This window comes from Acanthochromis polyacanthus, chromosome 7 (assembly GCF_021347895.1).
Source record: "Acanthochromis polyacanthus isolate Apoly-LR-REF ecotype Palm Island chromosome 7, KAUST_Apoly_ChrSc, whole genome shotgun sequence".
Classification (NCBI taxonomy): domain Eukaryota; kingdom Metazoa; phylum Chordata; class Actinopteri; family Pomacentridae; genus Acanthochromis; species Acanthochromis polyacanthus.
The window spans coordinates 18,595,789-18,612,795 of record NC_067119.1 but is presented as its reverse complement, the minus strand read 5'-3'; the positions used below and the strand labels follow the sequence as shown (position 1 = coordinate 18,612,795).

Here is a 17,007-nt window from a genome sequence, read left to right as displayed (position 1 = left end):
TCCCAAAGGATATTTTCTGATTAGTTTGCAGACGGTAGCGCTTGTGTGAGAGAAGAACGCATGAACTTTAACTTTAGAAAGAGATGAGGAAATTCATTATTGTATTTATTTGCATCTTCCTTTGTGGGGTACTTTTTTGTGGTGCTACTACAGACATTTTGTATGTATTTTTCCATTTCCGATTTATTTCGAAACCTGAGAATTTCTTTTACTGTTAACTCACTCTTTGACAATGTGTAGCATATTTTTGTTTGCTTATCTGTCACAATGATTGTGATAAATATGCGATTGTTGTCTGTAAAGCTTCGCCCCTAGAACAGCTTTTTAAATGTGCCTCCTCATTGTAAACTTTTACTACATTAATGTAAGGCATCAGTTCAGTTTTTTTTAATGACACATTCACAGACAAGAAGAATATGCTCTATCACCTGAAATTAGTGTTTTACACTTGCACAGTACAAACAAAGCAGTGCATTAGGCATATTGCATTATTAATTACGAATGTTCTTATTTGTCAAAGCTGTAACTAACCTGGCAGATAAACTGCCAAGATAAGCACTGTCATGGGCATGCTGGTGCCTGCTCAAACTTAATGATAGCTGTGTTGTTGATTGCTTTGAAGCCAATTACAGTGCTAGGTAATTGGGGTTGATTGCTTTGAGGCCAATTATGTCCGTTTGCACACACGGTGCCTTTATTATTCTGTGGTGGCGCATGAGTTGCCATTATTCTCTGTGGTCAAATGCAGTGTGGTCTTAAAAGATACCATCAAGATCCTGTTACAGTGAGACATTTTACTTCTAATTTGGGTGCTTTTTTTTTTTTTAAACTCTGACCTTATTATTTTACTTGAACCAAAAGTTTTCTTGGGTTCTTTGTACGTGGACTTCTGTTGCAGTAACCCATTGAAAGCCCAATTAGAGTACTGTGGTTTTAGCCATCACAGTAGTCGTATAAATGTGCTCATTATCTTGTGTGGTCATACAGGAGGTGTCATTACCATCCATTTTAGCTGAACTGGAGGGACGGCAGTGGGTTGCAGACTTAGGACTGGGTTGGCTTAACACTGAGATTCTATTCACAGCTTGCGTTGAAATGAACTGGAGCTGAACAGAGTATTTTTGACCTTCAAACTGGCTGACTCTCTCTTGGAATTGGACCCGCTGCCACATGTAGCACGGCCAGAACCAGGTTTGAAGTCAGCATGTGTTTATTCTACAAAAGCACCATTTAATTTACCCAATTAGTAAAAAAAAAAAAAAAAAAAAAAAAATCTTGTGCCAAAGCCAGGGCACTTTTTTCTAAAAAACCCAATGAAAGACGTACTTTTTCACTTTCCTTAATGCAGCCTTCAGTATGTGTGATTGCACAACAGCTGCTCTTAGCTGGACTGAGGGACTTTGTGGATTCATTTTAGCAAATATAATGAAGGTTGTGCTATTGTGAAGTTACATTGAGTGGCTGTCAGTTTCAGTCATAAGAACTACAGAGACCAATAGTCATCTCTTCCGTAATCACACTGTATACACAAAAGTCAACACCAACTCTGAAAGTAAGTCACACTGCATTGTCCTTGTTTAGCTTGTTTGGCTCATTAGCAGTTTTCTCTTACAATGGTAAAAGTGCAGTAGCCATTTTACAGTGAGATCTGAGAACATTTTATATCCAATTTTCCCCAATTTTATACAACTCTAACATTGTTGAGCCTGATAAGTAAGAGTGTGGTCTAGCAGTAATTACAAGTAATGTATGTGGTCATACAGAAAAGCACAATAATTGCATGTGGTTGCCATGTGTGTGGGCTTTCATGCAGGTGTGACTATCTCCAGTGCTATAAACAAAACTAAACTGAAGTTTAGTCAAACTGAGAAGTGGGTATATGTCTTGTTTATTTCTTGCTTAAGCAGTATAAATTTTAACATTACAAATATAGGGCAATTTGGAACGCTGTCATTCAAGTAGATGAAAAAAGAAAAATATATACCTAGTTAAGTTGGTTGTTAAGGAGGAAAAATTCTCTGAAGCCAGGCAACATTTCTGAAAGTGCTTTGAGGGAACTTAAAAGACTTGAGCACACAGTTAATGCCTTGATGTGCTCACAAAAACAAGATGATATGTTGGCAACATAGTTAGTGACTGTCAGCCAGTAATTCAAACGGGAAGAAACCAAAACCATTTTGTTTCCCAGGGTATTTGCATCTAGTCAGAAACTTCAACGCTTTGAGACTTTTTTTTGTGCGTATAATGTTGTGCTAGAAATCTGAAAACTCCAACTGAGTAGACACTCGAGTTTTTAAGATACCTGCTCAGTGGTCAAGGAGAAGGTTGTTGGTGATAAAGACATTGCAGATAGAGTGGCGAGGGTGATTTATGCAGAGGAGTAAATAGAAGATGCTTCGGAGGAAAGGAGCAAGATGGATGAAAAAGACACAAATAGCACAGCTAAAGGACTCTGAGATGTTTTCCACAGGGATGGAGCTGATGCAATATTTAGAGGTACAAGGGGCAGTGGTGTCACCTCCACCAGCTTTTAGACCTCTCTGAATAGCAGTCAAACACTGGCAACTCCCCTGGTGCAAAATGGCTGCACACAAGTAAAGTGACATCCAGCACAAGCAAAGCACAGGTTATAGACTATTTATGCACATATGCAGCCTCTTAGCTCGCTGTTAGTGAAGCTCCACAGCAGCTCATCCACCTGTTTCGAAACTTCTGTCTCAGCAGTATCGCCTTCTCTTCAGCTCTCACTTCATCACGAAACAGTCAGTTTAACATATCAAAGCCTGTTTTTCAGTTGGTTCTATGTACCTCTCTGGGGTACACTTTTAATTAAAAACTAACCTCACCAAGATAATGCAATTGCATGTCAAATTTAGTCCATTATATGCATGTATGGACCTGTATCCATTTAGCAGCACTGCATATTTCTTGGTCAGTAGGGCTGATGAATGGGCATTGTTCTATCTGTGGCAGCTCTGACTGCTCAAAACAATGAAAATCCATTTGAAGTATAGCACTACTGACATTATAGATTAACCATTTTGCTTTATATGTTCAGCTTTGGCTATTTTTACTTTTTAGTGGTTACGTCTAATGCACTAACGGCATTCTCAGCTCACAGGTGTAAGATCTGTTTCATTGTTAATGATGGGAAGAAGCTAGCGCTTTGGAGAGGTTGGCTCCAGACTAACATTTTATGAGAAAACATCTACAGTAAGATGTTATTTAAAGTAAGGGTTTCTGCTGTGAACTCTGCGGGATGAATCACGGAAATGTCTTCATGTAGCGTGGTGCTTCCTCTTGAATTCAAGTTTCAAACACACACACACATTGCCAGCGGCTATGGAATAGTCTCAAGTCTGCGGGTGATGACTCGAACTTGGAACTCAAACATCTCCAACTTGCTCTAAACTACATTAAACGAAAGCTTTAAAATTCAGGTAAAGCAGCGCTTACTGTGTGATTTGACTCGGGGTGAAGTTCAGTTTGTACTCCAGTGCAATGAGACTGTTTGAATTATTGATATGATGGTTGGAAAAGAGTATGACAAACACACACACACACGTATTCAAAGACAGATTACATGAACTTTCAAGCCCCTGGCCTGTGGGACCTTTCAGCGCCTTCCTCTAATGTCTAGAAAGTTCAGTGTGTGTGTGTGTGTGTGTGTGTGTGTGTGTGTGTGTGTCCTGAGCATGACAACAGGCCCTTTCATAAAGGTCTTGGCCCTTCATCTACCTCGAGGCTTAGACTGCATGCTGGCTGTCCCTGGAAAGACCTACATTTCTGCATTTCTCTCCCTTTTTTCTTCCCTTTTCAGTGTCTTTTATTTCTTTTCCCAGTCTCTGCTCCCTTTGCTGTCAACATAATTAATTTCTGAAGACTTTATTGACATGGTCTGAGCTATATCTTTTCCCATTTTTTTCATATCTTTGTCTTTTTTTGCTTCTAAAACTTACTCTTCATGTGCAACTTTCTTCCCCTGAAACAAGTCCTGTCCACCTTGTCATTCCTCTTTTCTGTATTCTTTCCCTCCCTCTCCAGTGCCTCACATTTTGATCTGTCTAACCTCCTTTCGCCTGTCTTCTCTTTGCTTTTTTCTCTCTCATTCACACACATACTCATACATATTCCCTTTCTAAACTGATTTCCTTCACACTCTAGCCCATATAGTACACCCGTGCACACAATCTGGCCCCTGTAAAATCTCTTGGTGATATTTACATCTCATGTTAAATGGATGAGTTGAAAGAAGGTGTCCTGTTTTGCCTCTAGTGTTGGTTGTACTGAGATAGAGGACAAATTTTGAGATTACATCTCTATCTGATCTCTATTCTGTATCAGCAGCTCTTTCTGTGACATGCAACATTGTTAGCATGTTGTGCTGCTGTCATAGTCACAGCAGTTGAAATGTGGGTATTTGACACACTGTATAGCGATTTCTGCACTTACTTTTCTGAATGCAGTTACAAATGTTTAGAGGGACAACTGACATCTTGTTTACTAAGAAAACAAGTGGACTTTCACTGTACACGCTCATTTTCAGCAGCACAAGTGAATGTTAGGATTTTCCCTTGAGGCATACAAACTGTTAAATCACTCTTGCTTCATGTGTGTCCAACATTTCCTATATGCATTTTCTTCTTCTCCTTACCTCCATAATCATTTTGTGAATATAGCGGGAACAATTTGTGCTTCCATTGACATGGAAAATTGCACAAGATCTGTCATCCCAGACTGCAATTACTGATGTGATGTTTTGCAATTGACAGTCATATTTAGATGTTTCCTTTTTCGAGCCTTTTTTTCCACAAACAAGGAGAAAGTCTGGAAAGTAGGTTAGAGAATGTAAAAGTGATATAAAATGATGCGTTGAGCACACTGCTCAGAGTGACCTAAATCCGCTTGAAAAAAGAAAAAAAAACTGCCAAATTTACATCATGTCATGACAAAATGGATTTATAGTTATCATTACTGTGAAATTTGTTGCTTGAGTCACATCTTGACTCAGGTCACTGTTGCTGTTTTTAAAAATAGGTTGTTTTGACATAAATGCAGAGAATCCAGTCTTAATTAGGATTAGGTCTATGTAACCGTCATGTAGTAATTTTAATTATGTACATGCACAATAAAATAAGTTGAGATGATTTTCTTGACCCTGCAGTTACCTGAACTATGCTCCATAGGCAATGAACAGGAATTCAGGACAGTTCTCTACGTAATCATCAGTGGCCATGTTAAAGCAGCTGAAGTAAATTTCTCACTGTAGAATGTAGACTGGAGACCAGTACATTTAGAATTTATCTTCCAAGGACATAGCAGAAAGGAAAACTAAACAGGCACCTGTTCGTCGTGCCAATATGCAGAGCTCTGCAGAAAGACACAAAGAACAATATAATATATTGAAAACATGCCAATAATTTACTCTTAACCTGATTAATCACTGCATGACTGATACTAATTCTCAGTTACCTCAGTCATAGTCTGTTTTGAATGCAAATTAAACACATTTAATGGGATGATGATGATTATAATCTTTAGCTTTAATAGCAGTAGATGTTGAAATGTAAAATTGTCAAAATAGGAGCCAGATCTTCACATTTGCATTCATTTGTAAACAAATGATCTAAAATATCATGTAGTTCTAGTCAAGAGGATAATAAAGAAAAAAATCAGTTAGGATGCACTAGACCAACAAATTCCAATTGATAATATTATTTGGATGCTGATGTCTTGTACAATATGCAGTTTACTATAGTCTTCTGTCTCTGTCTGAGCCTTTACAGTGTCACAGCCTTGGAATCCAAGGCACTGTCAACAGCTGTCTGTTAATCAGAGGTGTGTAAGAGACAGTGCTGCATTACCTTTCAATCATAAACTCCATCTATCGCTCAAAGATGAACACAGATCACTTATTTGAATGCATTCATGTCATCTTAGCAGACTCACATTGATTCTAGTGCACCGGGTAATTAGTGTGGAAATACCTGGAGACCCATCAGAGTGGGAATGGAGAGCCGTATGGGTGCTGCATCATGTACTCATAGAAAAGTTCAATAAATGTCACCATGAGTCACTGCAGCAACAACACAGCAAGCGAAGCTGACTTGATAATTGTAGGATGTAAATACACTTTGCCAGTCAGATGTTTGAGTCATGTACATTATTTAGCATCTCCTGTTAATCTTCTCTTTTTGTCTCCTTCTCTCAACTGCTCTTCAACCACCCGTCTCTCTCTCTTTGTATCTGTTTGGTTGTTGACTTCTTTGCCTTTGCTATTTGGCTCTGCTGCTCTGTCTCCTTGTCTGTCTCTTGGTCACCTTGAGATTCTGAGTGTCCATTAAGGCTTTCAACTTTCCTGATGCACAGCACTTTTAAAGCTTTTCTGGGTTTACATTATTTTCACCCATGACTGCCTACCCTCATCCCAACATAAAAACATCAGCAGATATGTACGCAAGGTTCACAGCATTGAGGTCTAAACTCAAAGGGTAATTTTAATAGCCTGTCTGCCTCCATTTCCTGTGACTGAATGTTGCCTTGCTGTTTTGATTCCAATTTTTCACCCACATTGGCCACTGTGGGTACTTTTTCTCCCACAGCTTTCACACCTAATTTTATTGTACGTATAGGAATCATAAATGAATAATTGTTGACCCTGAGACTGAGCCATATCATTGGTAACGTATATGCCATTTAGCACCAGTAGCACAAGAGTGCAAATAAGAAGCTTTTGTTGAAATTGTGCTTTTCGAGAGGCATGCTTTGTGCTGGACAGCGTGGGTATGCAATGCATACACAGCCACACAAAATGGATCAGGAACAATGGAAAGTCAGAAGTGTGTGTGTGTCTGTGTGGTCCTGTCAGCTTTTCAAAGTAGCACCAGTAGATTGGTTTGTCATGTTGCTGACTGGGTACTTCAGTTTTTATCCAGGGCAAAGCCCTTTTTCTCTGCAACACACACATAAACACAGTGGGTTTGTCTGTCTGTGTTGGCTCAAACTGCTGCCCTGGTTTTAGAATAGCCATTTGTCAAAGTCACTTTCTTTATGTGTTGGAAAATTATGTGGAGCTTTTTTTTTCTCCCCTGCCTGTTTTTTTGTGTGTTTGTGCGTAAATATCTGTCTTTCACTTATCCTTTCATACTCCTGTTTTTCCTGGCCCCGTTTGTGTTGAATATACAGTTTATATGTGTTGACACATACTGTATGCTCTTCTGGAGTAGTTGTTGGGGATAAATGTTGGCTTCATGTAATTTATTTGATAATTTGTCTTGAATTTAAGAAGCTTGTCAACATATTGTAGAAAGTGTGGTGATAATCATTTTTTTATATGCTGGCCACCCAGATTCCAACAAGATAAAATAGGTTGTAATTAGTATATCAATATATTTACAACAGCTTGTGGGTGTAATTGTTCCTGTTTAACATGATTGAGTTTACTTGGGTCAACCAGGTGACCATCGTATCATAAAATGCTGCTATTACACAATAAAGTTTGCTATTCACTGGCCATGCATCATTAAAGGTACATAAGATCTGAGCGTGTTTTCTCATAATATAGATAATTTATATACCACTGTTAAACATAGCCAAGCATAAGTGCACATTATTCTCTTCCCTTCATTTTTGCATGCATGAATGTGAATGTGTTCACCTATGTGTGCGCTCATATATATAGTATCTGCGTGGGTGTTGAAGTGCAGAAAACAAGCATTTAATTAACATAATCTTAGTGTAACTTTAACTTTATGAACCATCTAGTGAGAGGCAAATGATCTGGCAGAGATGAGTGCGTGTCTTAAGAGCCACGTGCACTGAGCAAGTACGAGAGATAGATACTGAAAACAAATTTGACTAATGCGCTCATACAGAGAGAGTAAAGCGCAGACATAAACCGATAACTACACTGTATTACTTCTATAGATAATCATGTTACCCTGTGGGACAATATTAATTTTATTCTAATCATTCATAGTGTTCCAACAGTGAGAGCAGCGCGGAGATTTGCGGGAAGACTCATCAAGCAAATTGGTTTTAAATGAATTGGATGAAGAGAGAGATATACACTAAACACAGACAGAAAAATGGATTACCATACAGTTGCACTAACAGCTCTTCAGCTATTACTTTAGAGTCAGTGGTGAGCAATGAGGACAGTGAGTCTGTATTGTACAGCTATCAGCCAGCTGCTTCCCAATTATACAAATGGAGCTCTGAACAGGTGGAGGATGGAGGAGGATTTTACTGGCCCAGCTCGGTCTCTCACAAACATATGGAACTAAAGTGTACGTCCAGTACGCTATATTATATAACGTGCACAGATAAACAAAACACGATGCCCAGTAAGAGCAGAATTCCGTGCATGTGTGTGGGTTCATGCATTCATTTGTGCTTTCAAAGAGGATGTTTGCAGCCTAGATACATATCATTTCATTATATTTGTGGCCACATACGGCTTTGACTGATGTTTAGATGTAGGTTTATTTCTGCATTAGAATTTTTTTATTAGTTTTCTGGATTTGAGCACACCTTGCTGTGCGTTGTCCCTTGTGTGCGTCTGTGTAAGAATTTGTGTGTGTGCGTTTTGGCAGAGCTCTATGGCTGTGCACAAACAGCCCTCTGTGTAAATAGCTCATTAGTGGTGGTGGGGGGGTATACCCCTGTGTGTGTGTGTGTGTGTGTGTGTGTGTGTGTGTGTGTGTGTGTGTGTGTGTGTGTGTGTGCATGTGTGTGCTCAAGTGTGTGCGTGTCTTTGTATGTGTTGATTGATGGGGTCACAGCAGGGTGCCAGGCCTACTTACAACCTCCTGCTTCCCTCTTCCCTCCGCTCCTGTTCCTCCCTCCCGTTGCTCTGTTCCATCCTCGTTTAATCTGGCAGCGGCGGCAAAGGAGAGCGGGGAGCGAGAGTCACCAAGGGACACTGCTCGTCTTCAAAGATCACACTCATGCCTCTCTTCCCCTCGCTCGTCACCTTGTCTTTTTACTTTGCCCTCACTCCTCTCTCCTCCCTGCTCGCTCGGTTTCCTCCTCCCTGCAGTTTTGTCTTCATTTTAACTTCTCCCCGCCTCCCTCGTCTTCCTCACACTGAGAGACAGCGCGCACAACAGCGGTGATGCAAGACGCCTTGTCATTTTTTTGTTTTGTGTTACCCGCTTTTTTGTATAAATTGAAACTCCTCAACCCGTGAGTTGTTTTTTTTTTCTTCTTCTGCATTTGAACTTATTTGAAATCTAAAATACTATTGGGAATGTCACCAAGAGAAACCCAGTCTCAGATGGGCCTCTGTCTGACACACTTGTATATATTCCTTTCATCTTCTGTCTGGATATCTCCCTGATGTCTGATACCCTTCAACCCCTTCCGTTCCTGTATTCTCATTTCATTTGTGTTTCGCATCCTCTTTCATCTGCATTTGTGGATTCGCACTTTTCCAAAGTCTGACAGGAAAATTGAAGTATCTATCAATCTACAAACATCTTTGAACGTGTGGAAAGTTGCAGCAAAATTTGAGACAAAGAGGGAAATTATAACTGTAGAGTGACAGTGATAGGGGTGGAAAGATAGAGAAAGATTAGGAAGGATGAACCTTGTAAACCTTTGCTAGCAGTGATACATAAATTCAAATGTGAAGCTGAATATCGTCCAAAAAGCAGCATATACTGTTTTGGTTTTTGGTATTTTGATCCTATTTTGCACTTATGTCCTATTTCATACTTATGTGTTGTTCCGTTCTTTTTTTGCACTTGTTCACTTTTCTGTATGATGCACGCCGCCTGCAATTTTCACTGAATGACTATTCATACAACATATTCGTATCCGTGCAGTGTTTTTGAATTGGCTGTGTGGATGAAAGGTAATTTTACTCTTGAGTTGTTTTCTTTTCCTCAAAGTAGAAATAGTACACAGCCTGGATCAGAGTGGTAAAACGTATCCAGGCCAGTTGTGTCATGACAGACAGCTTATACATGACTCTGTGTCTGTTGTTTGTCTGAAACAAATGAAAAACATGAAAAACACATTGAAGATTTCAATTTGTTTTGCCATTTTAACTTAATCTCATTTGCTTTGATACTGCATTTACTAACTGAGAGTTCATCATCATTCTGAAAGCTCCACAAAGATAGCCAATCATTTGATTAGTGTGTATATGTGTGTGTGTGTGTGTGTGTGTGTGTGTGTGTGTGTGTGTGTGTGTGTGTGTGTGTGTGTGTGTGTGTCGTTTTTTTCCAAGTGTGTGTGTTTAGCCCTCAAATGGAAGATGAATAGGGGTGGTGGAGGGCATTGTGTGGAGTGAATGACTGCTTAAAGACCACCGCCACAGCTGATGGACACACACAGACACACATAGTCACACACTCTCTGAAAAACCACTAAAACACTTGACCTCTCACCTCGCCTTCTCTGGAGCAAAGTCATTTTATTGGCTCTCCGTCTTTTCACCCCGGCCAGTCCAAACAAACGGTCTCTTTGTTTATGAACTCTGGCTTTGTTACTGTGTCCATCTACTGCTGGCTGGTATGGCTGCAAGTGTGTATCTGTGCATACTTGCACAAGAGAGTGCATGTCTGTGCATGTCATGCTGGTATGCATGTTTTTGTGTTGCTTTGTGTGTGTTTATGTTGGTTTCCTGACAAAGAGAAAGTGGTTTTTGATTGTCTTCCTGCGCTAATGTCAAACAAAGGCTTAACCAAAGCCAGCAGTAGCAAGACAGCGCGTGATTGATTTACCGAGAGACACTATAAATGACAGTTGGAAGGGAGACAGGTGGACTGTCAGGACAAGAGACAGACAGGCAGGCAACAGTCAAACATCCAGACAGCCAGGAAGGCAGGAAAGCAGGGGGTAAACACGGCAAGAATGCGTGTTTATAGAGGAGATTTACAATCAAATGGTCTCGCTTTAGGTCTTCTTTCTGCGGAGTGGATTAGAGAGTAGCTCAAAGTAAACATTAAATAAGTACAGATATGTATCTGAGCGAAACGGTGGCACAGATGGGAATCGTTGAAGGAATGGACATGAACCATATTGAAAGATGAATGAGTGCAAATTGGAAATAATCAAACTTTATGGTGTTGCTATGGAAACAATGGCAACTATAGAGCTGGGAAGGAGAAAAAGTACAGTAGAACAGCTTAATTATAGTGTACATGCATACATTTATGTTAGAATATATCTTCCTGAACACATGTAGCTTTGCAAATGTGCAGAATGTGGTGATTATCTGAAAGAATATTGTCATTTCTATCTGTGCTCATGTATAGGTATTTATGTTCGTGTGAGTAAGATATGTAAAATAAGTTAGATTTTGTATAAGAATGATTGTGTGTGTGAGAGCATATCTTCGTTTGTGTGTCAGAGTGTGTAGTCGCGTCTAGAAAAACTAATAACATGCTCCTGCCTCCAACTCAACTAACATCTCCTCAGGTGATTATCCTGTGAAACTAATAAAAATGGAAAAGGTAATTTGATGAATGAGAGAAAATGAGCAAGAGGGTCTCTCTTATCTGAAGGATGAAAGGGAAGGGAGAGCTGAAATCTATATTTAGCCTATTATTGTTAAGAGAACAATGTGCACGCAGATTGTAGATCAAGGCTGCCTCTTCACACTGGGACTTCATTCTAAATCAAGGAGAAATTTTTAATTAAACACGCAAGTATGGAGAGACGGCATGTCAGGGAAATAATTTCATAGACGGTGCTGGAAAATAGTCAGCTTCAAAACAACTGTTCTAATGCAGTGCCAGTGCAGGCATTGTTTTTAATCACGAAAAATATTTATCTACGCCTTCCTGTTCATTTGACTTTTAAATATTTTGATATTTAGGAAATGATCACATCCACAACACTGACAGAAGGGAAGGGATTTATCCAATTAGTTGTATTTCTCATTAAAATGTGAGGTAAAGATGGTAATGTCATGCTGGAAGATAATTGAGACTTTAGAGGTTACAGGGATACACTGGAAATATTAAAAACAAAACATAATAATTAAGAAAATGGCCTTTGTGTGAATAAAAAGACAAGACAATGGATGAAAAGACAGTACTGCAGCTCTAACATATAACATAAGTTTGCTTTAGCCACATTATAGTCAGGGATGAATCCGTACAACATGAGTTGAAGTGATTACTCAGTCTCAATAGCTTTTTTTCTCTTCCTTCTCTCTCCCACGAAATGTCAGCTTTGTTGATATTTTTGCTGCAAAATTGACTTCATTTCATTCTAATTGTCACCTACGCACCTTTCCTTTGTCTCTTTTTATATCTTCTCTTCATTTCCCCTGTTCTTCCCCTTTTTTCTATCTGTCTCTTAACAGTTGTGCTTCAGTGGAGGATTTATTATGGTTGTGACAGCCTTAAAATTGAATGGAATGGAAAGCAACATTTGAAAGGCTTCATGAAAGGAGATGGGGCGTGTGAAAAAATGCCATGTTTTTGTTCTTTCTCCAAGGAAAGTAATCCTCTTGTCACTCTCGGCATGTAGCGTATGCATTTGTATTAATGTGTTGCTATTTGTCTGTAGTAATTTTATATACATCCTCATATTAGAAAATGATTCATTGGTATACATCAAAGAGTTACCGAAATTAGTATCTAAATTTTAGATATTAATTCTGTAACTTGTGGAAGGGCAAACCACATGTTGATATGGTGGATAACAGCTGTTAACAAAGCTTAAATTTATTGTTCCACTATAGCTGTAAAATGGCTTTGTCGTAGTAAAGTCTCTACTAGTAAAGTAAAGAGATGCAAATCATAATAGATGTTGCCTGAAGTGCGATCGAAAAGTTCCAGGACTGTTTCTATATAAAGGTAAAACCACAAAGAGTACTGTTCCGAATACTTCTGCCAGGTTTGAAACACTTGGAGGCCCCTTTTCTAACCACTTGCAAGTGCACATTTGTGATTTCACCATGGAGCTCAAAATTGTGCAAAGAGCAAACTTTAAATCCTGTTTCAAACTGACCAAACATTCATGTCGAGGATCACCACTGGTGCAGAGAGTTGGATCTCAGGCTACAAGCCGGACCAAACAGCAGTCTGCAGTGGAAGAACCCGCATTCTTCAAGACTGAAAAAAGTGCATCAGGTCAGCAAGAAACCAAGAGCATGTTTCTCGTTTTGTTCCACATTTACAGGCATGTGCACTGTGAATGTCTCCCAGGGTGAGGCTGTCATCAGTGAGTTCTACTGCGAGGCCTCAAATTTAGAACATTTGGCGCACAAGTCACACCAACACAATTGTCTCTCTTCGCCTGTCCTACTCGCCAGATTTGGATGCCTGTGACTTCTCCCTTTTCCCCAAACTGTAATTGAAGTTGAAGGGTCACCATTTTGACACCTCAGACATCCAGCGAGCGTCACAGATGGTACGATTACAAAACAAGACATCCAGAATGCGTTTCAAACATGGCAGGAATGTTGCGATTGATGTGTCACTGCACAACAGGTCTACATCTAAGAGGATAGCAAGTGAAATTTGAGACAGGCAGTTTCCGCCAAATGTGCCAATATCCCTACTTTTATAAAATGTTTGGTTATTGGAATTCATTAAATACAAAATAATTGAAAAAAACATTTTCAGAGGGCAAGAACCGAATTTGTGTAAAATACTTGCAAAGTGACATCCAGTGATCACAGCACACTGAGATGTGTTGGCTTTGCAGAAGCAGAAAGGGAGACATTTTGAGTTTACTCTTTTGGGTTTAAAGAAACCTTCATGTTTGGCACTCTGTGGAAAAGAAAACAAATCACTCCTCTGTGATTAAAGTATAATTTGTCATTATTTTTCAGCTGTGGCTTAGTTTCATAAGTTGGTTAGCATTAGCTTTTATGATTTGCAAAAAAAAGAAGGATTTGTTGTGAAATTACAGGGAAAAGCTGGGTTTTTATTCTTTAGAATGGATAATTGCTTATATTGTTCATCATTCCATCCAGTTAGTGATTTATTAATATATTCAGTCGTTCCTCAGAACAATCAGTCAGTCAGCAAAGCATGCTCCGAATTGTCTGCTGTGTAGTGAATACCTTACAGACAATCAATAAGGCTTTAATTCATCGCTCAAAGATAATTTCATGCTCTCAGAAGCCCATTGGTTATATTAATACATCTATTAAGGCACTGGGCTATGAACTTAATATTACTCAGCCTCAGAGGGAGTGGAAGAGGGAGAGAGAGCAGAGTGAAGAGAGTGCCATGACCAGGGCTATCTCTGCGTGTTAAATGAGAGTTTAAACTGTTAATCATCTTGGTTAGCTTCCCTCTCAGATGAGATCCTGCGCTTTAATGGCTAATAAGACTCTAAAACACTCTCCACACTGCCAGAGGAAACAAGCAGTTCTGTAGCCGACCTGAGTACAGACGCTTCCATTTGAACTTGAGCTGCACATAACCGAAAACAGCAACTTTTCTGTTGTTGTTTGTGACCAAGTATTGTACAATTTCTGCTAATATTTAAACCTTTTTCACTTTGTGGAGAAAAATATGATCTGCTCATTTCAACAACTATCCTAAAGCCATCCATCGGTAGACTGGCTTAAACTGCTCCTGATAAAAGAATATTGTGTAATGTTAGGAAATGAGAGACTGTTGTGCATTTTCTTTCTGTTACAGTATGCCGTGGCTAATTACAACGCCACCCTTAGATGGCAGAGATAAAAAAAAAGGGTGACGTACGCTCAAATTAAACATAAGTGGGAAAACTAAAAGAATAAAGACACAAAAGGAGGCAGAAAAAACGCTTTATCAGAGACAGAAAGAACTTGATAAGAGTTGTGTGAGGAACAGACACGAACAATAATGAATGATGAAAGTCCTGATGATTGATGAGTCATCTCCCACAGCAGATAATGACAGCTATCACTCTTTTGACTTGTGCCTCCAGGCCTTTATTAGCTTCTTTTTTTTCTTCCTCTGTACTGTGTTTGCCCCCCGTTTTCAGTATTTAAATGCAGCCAGTGTGTGAAAATGTGTTTGCAGACAGCTGTTGTGGGAATAGCTCGACTGGGTGATCTGTGCCCTCTTTTTGTCAACTCTTATCATCAGCAATGTACTTTAAGTGTAGCTGGGAAACTTGAGGAGACGCTCACAATACGGCCGCCTCTGTCTCTGCGATTCTACAGTGAGTTTTATTTCTGGTAGACCAAGCTGCTTTTTTTTTAACATGCCCTTTATTGTATGCATTTGTGAGGCCAGAAATGAGGACTATGGGAAGCAGTGAAACCAGAAGGTATATTTATCTTGGTAGTGAAAGGTAGTGTAGACTGCAGTATTGTAGAGTTGTGTGTGTGAAAGAGAAATAAAGTGCCTGTTTTGGTCCAAGTGTGGGATACATGTGATATTGAGGTTTTCTTCACATCATATTTTACTCGGATGCTGCTGAAGTGTGAGTGCATGTGGTGTTGAAAGGTTGTGTGGTCTCTTGTCAAAGGTCTTTGACTGATGTAATGTGAGGGTCAGCTGAGTTACAGTGATAATGAAAGAAACAGGCCACCTCGTGTGTGTCACTCTGTGTGTGTGTGAGTCCTGACCTGCAAGACACTGAACAAAGTTACGGCAACAGGGGGTCTTCCCCGCTATTACAAAGCCGCACACCTGGCTTCCATTACACACCAGTTTGCACGCAATCGCAGTCACACACTCTCACAGTCGCACTGTCTGCCTCTCTCAGCCCATCCTGCTGTGTAGTGTGCAGCTGGAGCCATCAGAGCCCTTAATGGAAGCACTTTCCCATTAACTTTAAGGCTTTGTTGTCCACTTAGAAATGCACACAAGCACACACAGTAGAGGCACCCGTGGATATACACACTGTCAGAGCCCTACAACCAGGCCTTTACAAAATTACAGGCCACTTTAACCCCTTATTGAGTGACAGTGGACAATTTGGCTTTTCTAATGTCATTAAAGTGCACACAGGAAGCAGTGATGAGTATTTGTGTCAGCTTCCTGTTGTTGTGTTGGCAGACAGCATACTGTATATGCGCTGTATGTACAATATACAATATAATATAATATAATATAAGACTGGGTGATACAGCCCAAAATTTTGATTTAAATGTTTTTTGTCTTTTGGTATAGATAATTATTGATATTTTTAATTAAAAACAAGAACACCTCACTTGAAGTATTACTTTAAACTATTCATTTACGTGTATAGGTCCACATACCCGTCAGCCATTCATGCTGTTGGGATTGTGTTGAGGTGGTGCTGGACATGGGAGGGAAACCATAGCACCCACATGTTGAAGCCTCCGCCTGGTGAGGTTTATGGACAGTGGAGTTTAGAGGCCCAGGAAACCTCAGGTTAGCCCATGTTGGGAGACCTACACGTAAGCCTATAGGGAGAGAATTGGAGGTTAGTTCGCTCAGTTACCAAGGTACGACTAGCTTTTTGTGAGTCACGGCAGAATTATGTCAGTTTGCATCTTTTTTGTTTAAATGAAACTGTTGAAAATATGTACATAAAATGAAGTCTCCGGTCGTCTGTATGTGTGCAAGCAGTGCCACAGTTCAAGTCAGTTACATTTTTTTGTCTAGGAATTCTAAGAATTCATCAGTGAGAGATTTATGGATGTATAGTTTGCTTGGACAATGGAGACAGAAGAACATAAATGGAGAGTAAAGAGAAGTAAAAAGAGGAGCAGAGGAGGCATGCAGGTCGATAAGTGTATACGGTACCTAAGCGAGCTGTTTCCAGGGAAAGATGTTGACACAAGCCCCTGACCCACAGCCTGCCACACATAGAAAACACATGCTTTCACACAGTGGCAGCAACACACGAGATTCCTCACAGATCAGTTACCTATGTGTATGTGTGTACTTATGTGTATTTTTTCCTATGAGGAAAACGCCTATGCCTCTGTATGTGTCAGCTGTGTCAAAGAAATGCATTCATCCTGTCCTGGCTGCACAGAACAGAGCCTGCTGGTTCCTCTCAAGGAGTATATAGCATGCTCTCACTCTCTCTCACTCACACACACACACACACACACTGACCACACACACA

General features: G+C 39.8%; 1 protein-coding gene and 1 long non-coding RNA gene across 3 annotated transcripts in view; both read left to right on the top strand.

Moving 5' to 3' along the window:
- unc5ca (unc-5 netrin receptor Ca) overlaps positions 1–17,007 on the top strand; it is a 230,232-nt gene that overhangs the window by 50,308 nt on the left and 162,917 nt on the right. The window lies entirely within an intron of this gene.
- Positions 12,352–17,007, top strand: part of LOC127534677 (uncharacterized) — a 30,352-nt gene continuing 25,696 nt past the window's right edge. Inside the window, exon 1 of the long non-coding RNA XR_007942934.1 lies at positions 12,352–14,669. This is a non-coding gene — a long non-coding RNA (uncharacterized LOC127534677). The remainder of the gene's footprint in view (positions 14,670–17,007) is intronic.